General features: G+C 38.0%; 1 long non-coding RNA gene across 2 annotated transcripts in view; it reads left to right on the top strand.

Moving 5' to 3' along the window:
- LOC133440935 (uncharacterized) overlaps positions 1-16,074 on the top strand; it is a 108,630-nt gene that overhangs the window by 44,622 nt on the left and 47,934 nt on the right. For both annotated transcript variants that reach the window (XR_009782380.1, XR_009782379.1), the window contains one exon: positions 15,073-15,183. This is a non-coding gene — a long non-coding RNA (uncharacterized LOC133440935). The remainder of the gene's footprint in view (positions 1-15,072; positions 15,184-16,074) is intronic.

Here is a 16,074-nt window from a genome sequence, read left to right as displayed (position 1 = left end):
TTACTGTGTATGTGGGTGTGTGCTTGTGTTTTCAGGGGTGAGGTAGGGGTTCGAAGAGAGCAGGGGAGGCCCGCACTTTAATTATTTACAGCTGAGCAACCGCAACAAACTCCCCCACTCCCCACCGTTTCTCCTTCTCCCTCTCTCTTTCTCAGTCTACCCTATAATCCACAGTTAAGTCATAAACACAGTTAAAGTTTCCATCTCACTCTCTCATCTTGGGTGGCCGAACTGTGCGCGTAGCTGTCTGTATGAATGTGTGGAGTTTTTATTTAAAAAATGTTTTTTTGCTTCTTTCACTCTTTAGCTTGCACGTTTGCATATCAGAAGATGAGTGCTGTCTTTTTACACACTGGACTCCAATTTGATGATATTTCACAAAACTGAAATTGAAGTAGTTTGAATTTATTTACAAATGCACCACTGAATGTCAATAAATACACAAAACATGGTCATAATTTGTAATTATTATTAGTTTTATTTTAAAGGACATTTTTCAGTTAACATAAGCAGTTATTGCAGTAAATAAACTAATAATGAACGTACAGTACTGCTTCCGCTGAAGCCTGCCACCATATTATAAATGATGTTTTTATCCTTGTACATCCATGCTATATTGTTTATTGTCTATCTATTTAAGTATTGGGGGAACAAATCCTGACCACTGTCGCAGCCAATTTGTATGCACTGTGAGGAATCAACAAAGTCAGAAGCAAGCAAGTTACGAGGAGAAGTTAGCACAAGCTACTGTAGGTGGAGAAAGTAGTTGGAGTAAGGAGGACGCTGTGGGCTCTGTACATGCCCCCTCTGGCCAGCCGGGGCGCCAGATGGGGTGGGGAGTTTCTGGCCGGAATAACGTGATCCTTCCACGCGCTACGTCCGGCCGGAGAAACCCCACCCTGTCTGGTGAAAAAAAGCAGCCTGCTCACTCATCAGGATAAGAAGGAGACCTGAGCTCAGTGCAGGGCCCTCCCGGGGTTGGTAGAGGGAGCAATGCCCAGGACTGTCACTTAGGTAGGAGCACTGGGTGATAAAATGGGGGGAAAAAGGGAAAAAAATAAAAAGATGTTTAACTATTTAACTACTACAGAAGACACTGTTCCCGTTCTGTAGACTTATTGTAATTATTTGACAGCAGGGTTTTACCATTAAACTTTTAATTCTATTTAAGCCATTCTTCTGAGTCTGTGAGTTAACATATATTCTTCTTTTTCTTCTTTCCTCTTTTACATGCCATTTTCCTCTGTTTTACTTAAATACCAATTGTACTCAATGCATGGATCGTTTGAGCAGCACTGCTCACTCCCGTGGCGGGAGCTTGCAGCGCCTGCCGGCAGCAGTGCACATCTAATGTAATTGTAAGTGATATTAAGTGAAGGTGTTCCCACTTTCATATTTCTGCTTGCCTAAATCCTTCTTCTTGAGAATCCCGATCTGGATCAAACAGGTGTGGATGGATTCATTCTGTTATCAGAACTGGAGAAATAACAGCATCACAGAGCTGCAGGAGACAGAGTAGACCAGTGTCTTCTGCTGGTGATGTGGGCATGAACAAATGCCATTTAAAGCCATGAGAGTTTTTTTTTTTAAATATATATATATATATATATATATATATATATATATATATATATATATATATATATATATATATATATATATATTTTTTTTTTTTTTTAAACAATTAAAACATATTTGAAAATAAAATTATTTTTTATTTTGTATTTGTATTTGTATTTTTTATACACCTACCTACCCACACAACTTAAAGGACGGCAACGGATAATCTGTGTTGGGTGATGTTTTCTGAACCGTACATACTTAAGTAACAAACACATGGTGACTGAAAATTATGAGACTGACCTGAATAATTACAGCTGACCGATGCTACCGTAGACTCCGTGTATGGTCTTATGGTCTCTAGACTCTCATCACTAAATGTTTCCCTTGGAAACCTGCCATTATTCTTGTTTGAATGAGAGGAATGAGTGAGCATGGTGACTTGTCAGTCAGTGGTTCACGACTGCCAAATGACATGCACATTTTGAAACTGGAAAGCAGTCCTTCAAAATCTGGAAACAAAAGTCACTTGGAGAAGCATAAAATCAAATGACAAATGAAATATAACGAGCCATGAAGGATCAAATCAAATCCTTTTACTTTTCCTTCCTTTTACATTTACTACTGCCAGTGGTTTCTCCGGCTTCCACATCCGTCCTCGAGGCCCGCTGCCCTGCATGCTTTAGATGTTTCCATTCTCCAGTACAGCTGACACAATTTACGTGAATCAGCTTGTCATTAAGGTCTGAATACGTTTGTTAATGACCCATCCATTTGGTTAAACTGTGCAGGAACAGGGAAACATCTAAAAAGAGCAGGGCAGAGTTACTGTCACTATCTAAGCACTGTGCACCAAAAATTCCTGTGGCTTGTCTACTAATTTTATTTAATCTGCTGAAAAAGTGGAGTAGGTGATAATTTCAAGAAGCATTTTTTCATTTACATTGATTAAAATCATATTGACCTTTCAATATACAGTAAGTAATTCAATAAGTATTCAAAGATTAACATGAACAACACATTTCATCTGTCAAGGCTGGGGCATTGTAAAAAAAAAAGTGCCCTATTACCCCACCTGGTTCGAGGAAAAAACATTTTTGGTTCCTTTATGTCAATTAACAGTTTTTTTTTTATTGTTTCAGTGGTGGTTATCTTTACTTTTGTCATGCATACTCAGTGTGCATGACTGGTGTTGTAGACAAGCAGGGCCAGGTGGAGCTATCATAGTTGTCAGGTCTAATGGCAGCACATCGTGCTGGCTTAGCGAATAAGCTCAGTGGCAAAAAGCACTAAAAACGGTACGGGTCAAAAAAAGAAAATCTGTTTCTGACATAGCTACGGCCAAATAAGGGTGGATAATTGAAGAAGTAAAACAAGAGTTATGCTGATTTGATGTTTTTTCGACTGCTACACTTGAGGGAACGGACAGGTTGGAACTGCATTTCTGATGGACAGGTAAACGTCCTTTTACCTTATTTCTGCGGCTTCTGGTGGAGGTTAAAAGGAACTTCAAAATTCTTCTGGTTCTTGCAAAGTTGCTAAGCATCACCTACCTGAGGTGATGATGATGTTGTAGATTCATACATTCAGTGGAGAGCAGAAAGAGTTCCATATTTATTTATTTATTATTTACAAATGCAGTCAGACTGCCTAAACCATAAATCTGTATTGCCTCAAATATTTTCATCAGGTTTACTGTTACTTTTTTCTTTAGTACCACCACTCAATGTCAACATATTACATGCAACTGCTACGTAAGGTGATAAACATATCTCATTCTTATAGGAAGCTGAGTTAAGTTTGTCGAAACCATCCACTTATTTTTATTTGTCCCCATCACACTTAAATAGTATGCAATCTCACTGGCAACAATTTATTTTGACATGTCAAAATAAAGATGTCACTTCCATGATTTGGAATTTTCCTGTTCCTGACATTTTACGTCACTCCCACTTAAAGTTATCCCTTTCTCTCGCATTTCCATTAAAAAACCTGTCTCTGATTTATTGTTATTATATAGTGGATTTATATTTTTTATAATATAGTACTTTTTTTTAACTTGCAGACCATAAGTCTGTAGGGCAGCTTTAAAAAAAAGTGTGGTTTTAGTTATTACAGCCTCACCTTTCCCCAGTGAGGTATTGTAACCTTTTTAAGAATATTATCACAGCAGAAATGGACTCCAGAGCAAAATGAAAATAAGAATAATTCATGTCATAAAACATTTTACTTACCAGTGTGAAGCACTTCTGTTTTGTCTGTTGCACATGTTTCTACTCTTGGATCACAGTTTTCACCTTCCACTTTCTAATGAACTGCTGTCTGCAGAGTATTCCTGCTAGAGTAAGATGCTGTGATATTTGCATAAACAGTGGGACTGTGGAGTTTTACGGTGTCTCTGGGCTGTCAGGTCTCCTCTGTCTGAATGAAAACAGTTCAGGAGTGTGTGTGTGTGTGTGTGTGTGTGTGTGTGTGTGTGTGTGTGAAATTGGTAGGTCTGCTATGTGCCTTAAACTCCTTTCCCATCATCTTCTCTGTATCTCATGTCATTTTTGTTCAGGAATTTTGAGTTCAAATTGGACACAGTTGGCAGCTCTCTGAAAGAGATTCCTGAAGTCAGCTTTAAAAGCTAAGGGAAATATAAAACAGAGCCGGGCTGCAAAGCTTTGCTAATAAAGGCGACCTTGTGAGGTGCTTGTGCGCAGGTGCCCTTCCCAAATATATATATATATATATATATAAACATGTATGGTTTTGCTTGTATGACATGAACATGAAAAAGAAAAAAAATCCCTTAAGATCAGCTGGGAGACATCAGAGCAGGATGGTATGAGAAGTTGCTGACACCACCCTTTACATGTCAAGGATATGAAGAGTGATCTGTGGGTGGCCTAAAACACTTAGAAGCAGGAGGCTAGTTTGAACTTGTTTTGTGGAAAGTGAAACCGGCCAATCCTCTGAAGTCTTACATCAACATCAGAATGTTATTGATGTGCTCTATTTTAAGGTGAGAGCGTTGAGAGGCTCTCCATCTCACTTTCTGTATAACTCTGTCTTACTTTAGGTCCTCTGCATGTGTGTGTTTGTGCGCATGTGTGTGTGCTTTCAGCATTCCTCAAACGGCGCAGCTATGTGAAAAAAAATAAGCTGGCTTGACTATTTTTCTTTAAAGTTAATGATTGAGAAGAGGTGTTGGCAGACTAATTTATTGCCTTCTGAAAGGCCCCATTGAGATCCTGTTCAGTGGCATGCAAAAGTTTGGGCACACCTGCCCACAACTCCTGTTACTGCGGAAAAGTACCTGGTGGCAATCAGAAATTACACATTTCTTTAATATTTTTAAATCATTTTTGTGTGCCATTTTTAAATACAGTCACAAAAACAGACAAAAAAGGGAACGTAAGTCGTTCTCCTTGTGTGATCAGAACTTGGTAGTAGCATATTTTTCAAGCTTGTAAATGCTTTTTTGTTGCTAGGGCACATTTCCATTACCTTGTTTTGGGCAAAGAGAGTGGTGGTATAAGCTAAGCTTGGCTGTACTTAAAAGTAGTGGTTGCTAAGCTGAAACAAAGCTTGTATAAACACACACATAAAATGAGGTGCTGTGGTGAGAAACATGATAACTAAGGTCTTCAGAACTATTATTGTGACAGCCAGAACATTGCAAAATATAAAATATGGAAAATAAATCTTGATTTTCTTTGTTTGTGTGGTTATCCGTTTCAACCATCATTAGTTATGCTTTATTTGCGAAACGATGGGAAACTCAGCACAAACAACCTGCAGCGCCATCTTGAGTGTGTTAATGTAAACACAGCGCAACACAAACAACAATAGCATGAATGCTACATCGTAGCTCCCGTACATATGCTCCGTGTAGTTGCAACATAAAATGATACTTCAAGTTGATGATGATAGCTCAAAATTAGATTAATTAATTACAGATCCTTATGAATTAATCTCAATTTTTTTAATCGCTTGACAACAATAGTTAAACGTAAATGTAGGATGAATTTTATAGAATTTAGATGATGGCCAAATTTGAAGCTACTGTGATATAAAGAAACAGTCCCAAAATAGTTCCCTGGTTGTTCAATTTATAACACTGGACTAGATACAGTATACTTTGATAATAAAAGTAAAGCAGAGATATCCTTTCTGACTGAAGATGTGCTGAAATATTCTCTTTCAAGGTGTTTCCTTACCAGGCACGTTTTTATTCTTGGGGGTATTCAGATAACGACGCAAACCTTAAATCACGTAATGGATGTATTAGATAGTTCAGCCTCTGAGCTGCCCATACATGCGCCTCTTTAGCAGTCCTCCCGAATGAAAATCATCGAATGAAAAATCCCCAAGATGAAAGAGCAAAAAGTGAGCCGGTGTAATATGACAGCTAAATTGACGGCACTGGGCAGACTAAGCTACTTGCTCAGAGAGTCTAATGAAAGGTTTCTTTGAGAGGCCGTGTCAGCAGGTGAACGAAGGTGAAATATGTGGTTCCCCGACTACCAGCTCTCCGCCTCTCCGCCTCTCCCCACCATCACCTGCCCAAGTCCTCGCTTTCTGAGCTGAACAGAAAGCCAGTTTCTGTTTTGATAATCAAACATATGTCTGTCTGTCTGTCTGTCTGTCTGTCTGTCTGTCTGTCTGTCTGTCTGTCTGTCTGTCTGTCTGTCTGTCTGTCTGTCTGTCTGTCTGTCTGTCTGTCTGTCTGTCTGTCTGTCTGTCTGTCTGTCTGTCTGTCTGTCTGTCTGTCTGTCTGTCTGTCTGTCTGTCTATCTATCTATCTATCTATCTATCTATCTATCTATCTATCTATCTATCTATCTATCTATCTATCTATCTATCTATCTATCTATCTATCTATCTATCTATATACACACTGTATATATAGAGTGTATATATAGAGTGTATATATATATATATATATATATATATATATATATATATATATATATATATATACACTCTATATATACACTATATATATATATATGTATATATATATATATATATATATATATATATATATATATATATATATATATATATATATATATATATATATATATATATATATATATATATATATATATATATATATATTGCTTGATATTACAGATATATCACTATTTCCTTCACATTTCTGTGCTATAAATATGTGAGAGGTATGTCTGTAACCTTGGGTGCAGAAAGGTGCCAAAAAAAATGAAACTGACTAATTATTATTATTTTTATCATTATTATTTTATTATTATTATTATTATTATTATTATTATTATTATTATTATTATTATTATTATTATTATTAGTATTAGTATTAGTATTAGTATTAAGTAATGTGCTTGGGTTTATAAATAAAATAAATAAAATATTGAACAGCATTTGTATTCGTCAAAAACATTTTTCATCCTACAAGACATATTGATTAGGAAAAAAAGAGATGTATTTGTACAAACCCACCATGAATACTAATAACAGTTGTTTACCACCAATATCTCTGGAAACACCTCCGCAAATGCCAGTGGTCTCATTGATTTGATTGCTTAAAAACAAGTTATGATTTGATCATTTACTTTAATTACTCTCTCATTGGAGGGAACATGTTTTGACATTATCTTCTATTCGTGTGTGTGTGTGTGTGTGTGTGCGTGTCTAAATGAATAGCAAGCCACTGTTCATTGTTGAAACTTCACCTTAAGACAGAAATGAAATCAGACACCACTGTGCATCAGGGCCCCTGGGCTGGTGAGAGACAATATGTTGTTCGAATATGCTAATTTTGCATTACAGATTCAGTGAAAATGAGCGTGTGAGATGATCACACCATTAAAAGTTAGCATTAGCAGTGTAGTATGCTAATAAGCCCAGATGGGACCATTCTGTTTGTGTAAATTAACTCCCTCTACTTGTGAGTCGTTAGACCTCGAAAGATAATCCTTGACAGGCTTTAGAACATTTTTTCATTAGAAATACAACATGTTTCCATGAAGCACAATTAATGAAAGATATTTATTGAAATATACATTTTTAAGAATAAAAATCTTCAAAGATCTTGTTGGATTTTCCAGTAAATGCCAGGAGTTGTTTCTTGATCCAATTTCCTGTAAGGTATTTATTTTATAACAATCTTTTGTAAAAATGCAGCACTAAACTAAAGGGTTTTCATTATTTATTCATTTTTAAAGGGATTTAAATCATTTTAATTATAAAGTTGTGACTAATATGAGTGTAAATATGTCAAACCTGATAATCTTTCCTTTTTGCAGGAACTACTATCTTCAGGAAATGTACACAGTATGCACATTTGTATTGATGGCTTATGTGACTGAGCAAGCTTTAAGCACTCAGCTGCTGTTATGTTTACAACTCTATGTATTTATGTCTGAACGTGGGGTTTTATGTGGTTTTCTGTAAGCTATAGGTCAGCTCCTTTTTTCCCCAATTTTCTACCTGCCAGCAGTCCAGCTGGTTGGTGTGGTTTTCGCACTTTAAACATGAAACACAGTTGGACTGTGGAGCAGCCAACTGAGTCTCACCATATTAACTCTAGTTGTGCTTCAGAAAATTGTAATTTTACCCTCTTAGCTTTGGTAAACAAGAAGAATAACTCATGAATGCTGAGCTATTAAACACTTACGATGCGAAGACTCTCCGTTTCCTTTTTTGTTTTCAATTTAATGGTAGCAACACATCTCGAAAACAATGTGACTGGATTATATTTGCAACCGTGGAGCATCTCCTCTTCTCCTTTTAACAACAGTTCTTGTATGTGTGGAGACCGGCTGTTGGACTTTTAGGAAGATGAACGTTGTTCCATTCTTGCCTGATACAGGATTCAAGCAGCTCAACTGTCCTGGGGCCTCATTTATAAAGCTTGCGTGCGCACAAAACAGGGCTTGAAAGATGCGCACGCCACCTTCTACGCAAAGGTTGGGATTTAAAAAAAAAAAACTAACGGGAAAATGTGCGTATCTTTATGCAAACTTTGATCCTAGTGCACAAACATTTTGAAGATATGGGGAACTGGCGACGCAGACGGTGAGCTGGTGAAATGAAGCCAGATTCATGTCATACTTTTAATGTCGTCCCATGTCAGACTTATAATATAAAAGCGCTGATCGTGTCCCTCTGTGTTTGAAGCACAGCGTCAGTCAAGACTCTTCTGTCTGGAACTGCTGCTGCAGCCGCGGTGCAGGACACGCCGTGCCGGTGTCGTGCCAAAAAGTGATTGCCTGCCAGAATCTGATTTTTCCCCTTAAAATGGGTCTTTTTACCTGTCAAAAATTGATTGAAGGCCTAATACAGTTAATGAAAAGTTGTTTCTGCCTAAATAGGACTTGATCTCATTCTTGAGCTTCATAATCTGAAGGATCTGTCCGTGGCACTCACAGCGTTTACAGCTGCAACGACGTGCTGCCACTCACTCGCTTTATTTTTGTTAGTGATGCCACTACTGTGACCACCAAATAATGTCGTTTTCCTGGCCTCCACCTCATCCACAACATCTCAGTCGATCTCAGTCTCCGTGAGCGCATGCTCAGCAGGCTCATTTATATGCAAATACAGTCATCAAGTAGTTTGCATTGCCCATTCATGGTATGAAGTGGGCGTGTAGAGGGCGGGGTATGAGGCGAATTCACGTGCGCAACCTTCCAGGTGGACTGTGATTTATAAAGCGAACATTGCGTGCAAGTGTGCGTACACACGGTTTCATAAATCAGGATTTTTTTGTTTGCACGCCATTTTCGGCTTTTGAGCGCACGTACACTTTTAGTATGAATCCTACGCACTCTTTTATAAATGAGGCCCCTGGGCCTTCCTTGTTGATTTATTTACTTTTTTTCCCCCTCTTATTTCACAGTGACTCCAACTTTTGAAATGTCTGGACTGTGGGCAGGTCAGTTCAGTACCAAGACTCTTATGCTATAAAGCTATGTGTTTGTAACTGATACAATATGCAGTTGAGCATCATCTTGCTGAAAAATACATTGCATTGATATGCCGCTCTTAAAACTCTATATTCTTTTCAGCTTTGATGTTTACATTCCAGTACAAGCTGCCCGTTCTAAAGCCACTAATACTGATACCATCAGAGATGCAGGCTTTGTAAACTATGCACAGATAACAAGCTGGATGGCCACTCTCCTCCTTGGCTCTGCGATGCGTTGTCCATGGTTTCCCTAAAAAAGAAAAAAAAAAAAACAATCCCAAAAAACAAAAGAAATTTGATTTGTCTGACCACAGGACAGCTTTGTAGTCCTTTTTAAATGAGCTTTGGCCCAGAGATGGCTGAGTCTCTTGGTCATGTTCACATATGGTTTCATCTTTCCTCTATTTTATTAATTTATGATATATTTCTGGATGGTTTGTTCTGGAAGTATTCCTAAACCCATGCAGCGATTTCCATGACAAGATCACGCGGGTATTTACAGTTTTATGTTGAGGACAAATTTTCCAGAAACAGTTTCACAATTAGACTTAGTTATCCTCAGACTGGTGAACCTCTGCCCATCTTTTCTTCTGAAAGACTCTACCTCTCTAAGGTGTTATTTTTACCCCTTGTCTTGTCACTGATCTGTTGCCAATTAACCAAATTAGTTGCAGATTTTCCTTCAGTAGTTTATTTTTAGTACTACAACTTTTCCAGTTTTGAGTTGTCCATGTCCTAACTTTTTTGAGATGTGTTTCTGCCATCATGTTTAAAATGAGGTCATATGTTTCATGAAATGGTGAAATGTTACATTTACAACATTTCATAAGTTTTTTGTGTCCTCTTGTGAATAACATATAATATGCAACTCACTGCTTTCTGTCTTGTTAACATATAAAACAAGGTTCCCAACATTGCAGTTTGGGGGGGAGTATTGGGTTTATAAATTGATTTGATCCCTTTCAATGAATTTATTATATTAAATACAGACTTTTGTCAGTTTTTGAAATGAAAAATATTTTTTTTTCTTTTAAAGCAAAACCGTATTAAAACGGGAAAGATTTTTCCATATACAAAGTAATGGTGCCATGCTTTTTGAAGACTTACTTTTATATTACACTTTAATTTGTCTTCGGTGATCACTTCTAATTTTTGTAACCCAATACACATTGATTCATTATAGGGAAAACAAATATTTGTAACATCATGTTACCGAATGTAATTACTTATTGTTGGATAAAGCCAAACTCAAAATCGCACAACCCAAAATTCCAAAATTAGTATTATTGTTCCATCATGGTCTCCAGGCATGTTCTGGCTCTCTGACTCCATAATCCAGGGCATTTTCAAAGATCCCTTGTTTTTGGGCTTTGGTCCAGCTCTACTCTCGGGAGGTCCAAGACCTCCTTCAAACCAAGTCTGGTCATTTTTTCAGTGGGAAAGATTTTCTTTTTCAGTCACATTGTCCAAATCCCTGGGGGTCATCAGAGGTCATCGCAGAGCAGTTTACAGAAAGTGCAGAGCAAGAAAAATCGGATTTGGAAAGTTAAAGTGACCGCTCGTTTGAGTAAATGAGTCTGGAACAGCAACATTTTAAGTAATATAAATCCAGTACAGCAACATGAAATGTACTTAACTTAGCTTTGTTTGATTTAAGTAGAAAACTTAAATTCATCAGTTTATCTAAATTCCTCTAAAATGAACAAAGTGAGATTCTCAAAAGAGAAGTAAAGTCTTTCCATAAATTTAGGAGGAGGACTATTGTTTCCTCCTCCCAATGGTTTTGTTAATTATATTTGCTTCAGTCCACAAGCAGCACCAACTATGCAGCGACTCCTCCCAGTTAGTCCAGCCAAACAAGATAAGTTGCATTATATGGAAGTTCACAATACCCCCCCCCAGCCCCACTGGTATGTAGGCTCACATTCTATGGAAGCTTTGCCTATCGTAGGGGTGGGCGATATGACCTAAAATTAATATCACGGTATTTTTCATCTTTTGAACGGTGACGGTATAATATCACGGTATTTTTTGGTACGTTTTGGGAGGAGTAGCCTGTCCTGTCCCTTTATGTGAATAAGGTTAATATTTTTATATATATTTTATTATATATATATATATATATATATATATATATATATATATATATATATATATATATATATATATATATATATATTATATTATATTTATTTTTATTATATTATATTTTAAATATTTTGTAAACCCGTCTTAAAATCTAATACTGAACCTCGGTTGGGCTGGTTGGACAGCGGGTGGTGGAAAATGTCCCTTAATTTTAAATCCAAAACTTGACAGGTTTATGCCATGAGTATTCATATAGAGTAATCCCTTGTTTTTCGAGAGGGTTACGTTCCAAAAAGAACCCGTGATAAGTGATATTCACATAGTAGCAACCCTTTTTTTTTTTTTTATAATTATTATACAAAGCTTCAAATTGCGGAGTTCAACACCGCCTCGCACGTATTTCACTGCTCTTCTGAGCCGCTCCATCCCGACTCGCGCTGCAGCGTCTTTTTCTTCTAAAGCCCGCAGTAAAGGTGTGTTTTTTCGAGAGAAGAACATGGTTATGGGTATTTTTTTGTCACTCCTTTTTTTTCTGGGCAAAAAGATTATTTTAAACCGACATTCATTAATTTTTTCTCCATCTTGAAGTGGGTGACTGGTATTCCAGCAGGTTGAAACAGCGCTCTGCGCTCCGCTGCCGTCAAAGACCCGCCCAGCTCCACTTCTGATTGGCTAGTGTTAGTTTGGTTGAGCGCCAGAGCTGCTTTCCTCTCATTCCATTGGTAGACGAATACGGTTGACTAAGACTTTTTTTTTCTCTCAAACTTTTTTTTTTTTTTTTTTTAAGCAGTCAAACTCGCACGCCGAGAAAAAAAACTCCATACGCCGGGGATCCGGCACGGTGCCGGAATACTTTAAGCCCTGTCATTTCTTACTACTCTTGTCGTAAGGTGTAGCAGCAGTAAGGATGCCTGCAGTGAAAGCTGTGTACTCTTGGGACGTGCTCCGCTGGTGCTGCTGGGCAGCACCAGCGGAGCAGCGGTCCCAGCGGGACCAGCTGCTGGTCCCACTTGCGCTCGTTTTGGCCCGGGTTGCCTCTTCATATTCACGGGCGTGCGTGTTTTTTAAGTGATGAAACAGGTTGCTTGTGTTTCAACCTCTTGCTGTCACAACACGGCAGCAAACCTTGCATATCACCGACGTTTTTAATGCCTTATTTAGGCTTATTATTTTATAATTGATTTATTACGGTATTGACGGTATTGCAAAATCCATGTCGTGGCGCAGTTTCACACCGGTGTAGACTATGACACCGGTGTACCGCCCACCCCTAGCCTATCGTGCCAATATTTCTTCATATGTTTTAAAAATATTTATTTATTAGATCAGAGCCCAGATGAAAAAAAAGAACTCAAGTGTTTCATCGTTATCACTAAAACCACTAGATTTCTAGCACCCCCCAAACAAGGGCCAAAGCCATCTCACAGACCATCAGATATAATTTCCTTGTTAGGGTACAGAAATCAGTTCCTATTTTGTCTGTGCCCATCTGTGTGTGTGTGGCGTGTGTGTGAGGTGGGGGGACTGATATTGTGACTGATTGTTTCATTTTTTTATTTGAAATGTATTGCCGATTAAGCCGTGAAGTGAAAAATATTAAGTGTCAAAATATATACCTGCACACTCCTCAATAGAACATTATTTTAACAAACATATAAAACAAACACGCAACACGGTCACAATCCACACACAGAGGATAATGTGCGCGTGCTATGGACAAACTGTTTCTCTCAATTCTGTTGCGATTTATTGGGTTTACAGTGTTATTATTATTTTCGTAATTGCTTACTTGTGTGTTTGTGGTTTTATTATAATGATATTAATAATAGTTATAGATCTTTTTATTGTAGTGAGCCGCTGGTTACGCTGTTGAGAAAAACAGCGTTGCTGTAATTCTTTATTTGTTGCGGTCAATTTATATATTCAGGCTACGAAATCAATTTGTATCAACAAAATAATGTCTGTGTAGAAACCCTCCCTACCTTGCATGGCCATCGTAGATCTAACAGCTGTGTCAGCTGCCTTTTTTTTTCTCTGCGAGGGTCCAGCTCAGGGCCGGAGGGTTTCTCATCAATCCAGTCCTCATCACTGAAGTCTGAAACATCTCCTGCATCACTAACCCACTCATTTCTTGCAAAAGTTGACAAGTATCTTCTATAGAGAACAGTTTTTTCTTTTGCCTCTATCCACATTTTTTTTTGTGTTTGTTTGCTATCTTTCCAAATCGGATCGGTAAAATTGTGATCTTTTCGCTTCTTCTTTTCTCTTTCCGTCTTCATATCAGGATATACATTGTAATATAAGGAAAACAAGGATAAAATGGGGGTTATTCACAAAAATGTTATTCAAAAAATAAAACCCTTAACCGTCTAACGTCAGTGAGATCACCTCAGTGGTGCTAGTGTTCACAGAGCCTTTTATGTTGTCTAACTGCTAATGTTAAGACTTTTCCACAGAGATCCATCACATTATGAGAAATATTTTGAGTTTTTTTAGGCGTGATTCTTTTTTGCAGCACATCAGGATAGTTTATTTAAAGCAATTCATGTATTTTTAATAAAGATTTATTGACAGTCAGTTGAGCTAGTTGTTGGCTATTATGACTTCCTGATCCATAATCGTTACGCTGCCGCACTTAGCAAAGCAACCAGCTGTTTGTACTCACTCAGCATTAGCTACATACAGCAGTGATATTTGATTTCACCATCCAAATCAACATGTGAAACGAGATATTCTGGTGTAAACATCCGCCGGCAACCCTGGGATTTGCAGAAGGAGCTGGTAGCCACAGCTAACTTCGACATACAGTGGGCGTGTTCCCTCAGCAACATCACTGTGCAGAGTATAAGAGGATAAAGAGGCCTCAAACCTGCTCTTCAGAAACCAATGGCTCATGTGACTTAATGCTTCATCAATTGTTTTATAGCCTATTATAGCTGCATCACATCTCGTTTCTACAAACTGCGAGTTGGCCCGAGGGTCATGTGTCCCAAAAGGCACATGCAATAAAGGCATTAAACACAATTTGCAGCCCTAATATAAACCAATCGCCTTCAACATGGCTTCCTTTCACTACTTTAAGTGATCTGGAAATGTAAATCCCCTTCTTATACTGTGACCCATTGCAGCCTAACACAGTGTTCAGTACATCTAACCAAGCCTTGAGCCATGAAAACACCATTGATGGATCATATTGAGACTTCTCCTTTTCTTTCTTGTCCATAAATGTTTTAAATGCATATTTGTTGCATGTCTCACATCCTGTAAATAGGTAGTATATGTTGTTTTTTAAGGAATAAAAATATGCATTTGTAATGTGCTATTGCTTAAATAATGAGGCAGTCTTTCATTTCAGACACTTACCAAATGTATTGCAATAAATAGTCTCTTATTGTGATTAAAATAAACACATTGCACTCATTCACCTTTTATCTTTAGATATGACCCCTCCTAACGCTGCTCTCTCTCCTCCCTCTCCTCCCTCTCAGCCATTATCAAGTCAGCATGAAGTCATTGTCTGAGCCAAGCCCGGTGATGTCATTTCCTTCATAAACAACTCCAGTTTCCTCTTGAGGGTCCATATCTGCTGAGTTTGCCATGTGAGTGAACCCGTGGGACTTGAATTTGTTTCAGTGCTCTTCTCTCCCTTAAAACTATAGCTGAAGTCAGTGTTACTTTAAACGTGTTTTCTACAGCTTCATGTGACCATATCTGCACCAGATTGTGTTTAGTTCTACTGTGTGTGACAAAACATACGAACAGGCTTCTTACATCAGGACCACTAAAGATGAAAAACACTTGTCCTCAAAGTTGTAGTTCTGTGAATCAGCAAGGTAAGAGGAATAACTATAGTATGAGATGTTTTTTAGAAGGTTTTTATGGAGCAAAGCGCAGCTGTAGCCTGCCTGTAACAACATGGGCTGGGTTATTGTATTTAGCCAATGTAATCACAATCTTGATGAGCTTTAAAGCTGCTGGTTGCTGGCGGGGGGAAAATAGCCCTGTTTTCCTTGCCAAATCCCCTCCTTGCTCTGTTTCTCATGGAAGGTTGATATGGGTTAGGAGTTTAGAACCGCTACACACCCATGTGTTTTAACAGTTTTCCACCACATGTGTTATCAGCTGAGCCATGAATGTGGGAAAGCCCCGCAGGCAGAATGACATCATACTCCCTGTAAAAGTGGATATATTTGAACACACACGGGTGTAGCTGGGAGAGGGTAGGAAATGGGAGAGATGGTTGAAATCAGCAGAGTCTAATGGAAACAAATAAAGATACTGACTTTTATTTATTTTTTGATAGCGAGTCCCAGTTTTGGCTTTTGTGTCCACTAATAAGATTAAATGCAAAAGTATATAGCAAGCACATCAGTTTATGAATTGCAAAAGATGAAAGGAAGCCGTTTGAGAACATTCAAGCTCAATGAACCCTTTATAATAAAAGACTGTGGAAAGTAGCATAATTCATTTTTAACTCTGGCTTAGTCAGC

Source organism: Cololabis saira, chromosome 3, assembly GCF_033807715.1.
Source record: "Cololabis saira isolate AMF1-May2022 chromosome 3, fColSai1.1, whole genome shotgun sequence".
NCBI lineage: Eukaryota > Metazoa > Chordata > Actinopteri > Beloniformes > Belonidae > Cololabis > Cololabis saira.
The sequence above is the reverse complement of the archived record's forward strand: the minus strand, read 5'-3'. Positions and strand labels throughout refer to the sequence as shown.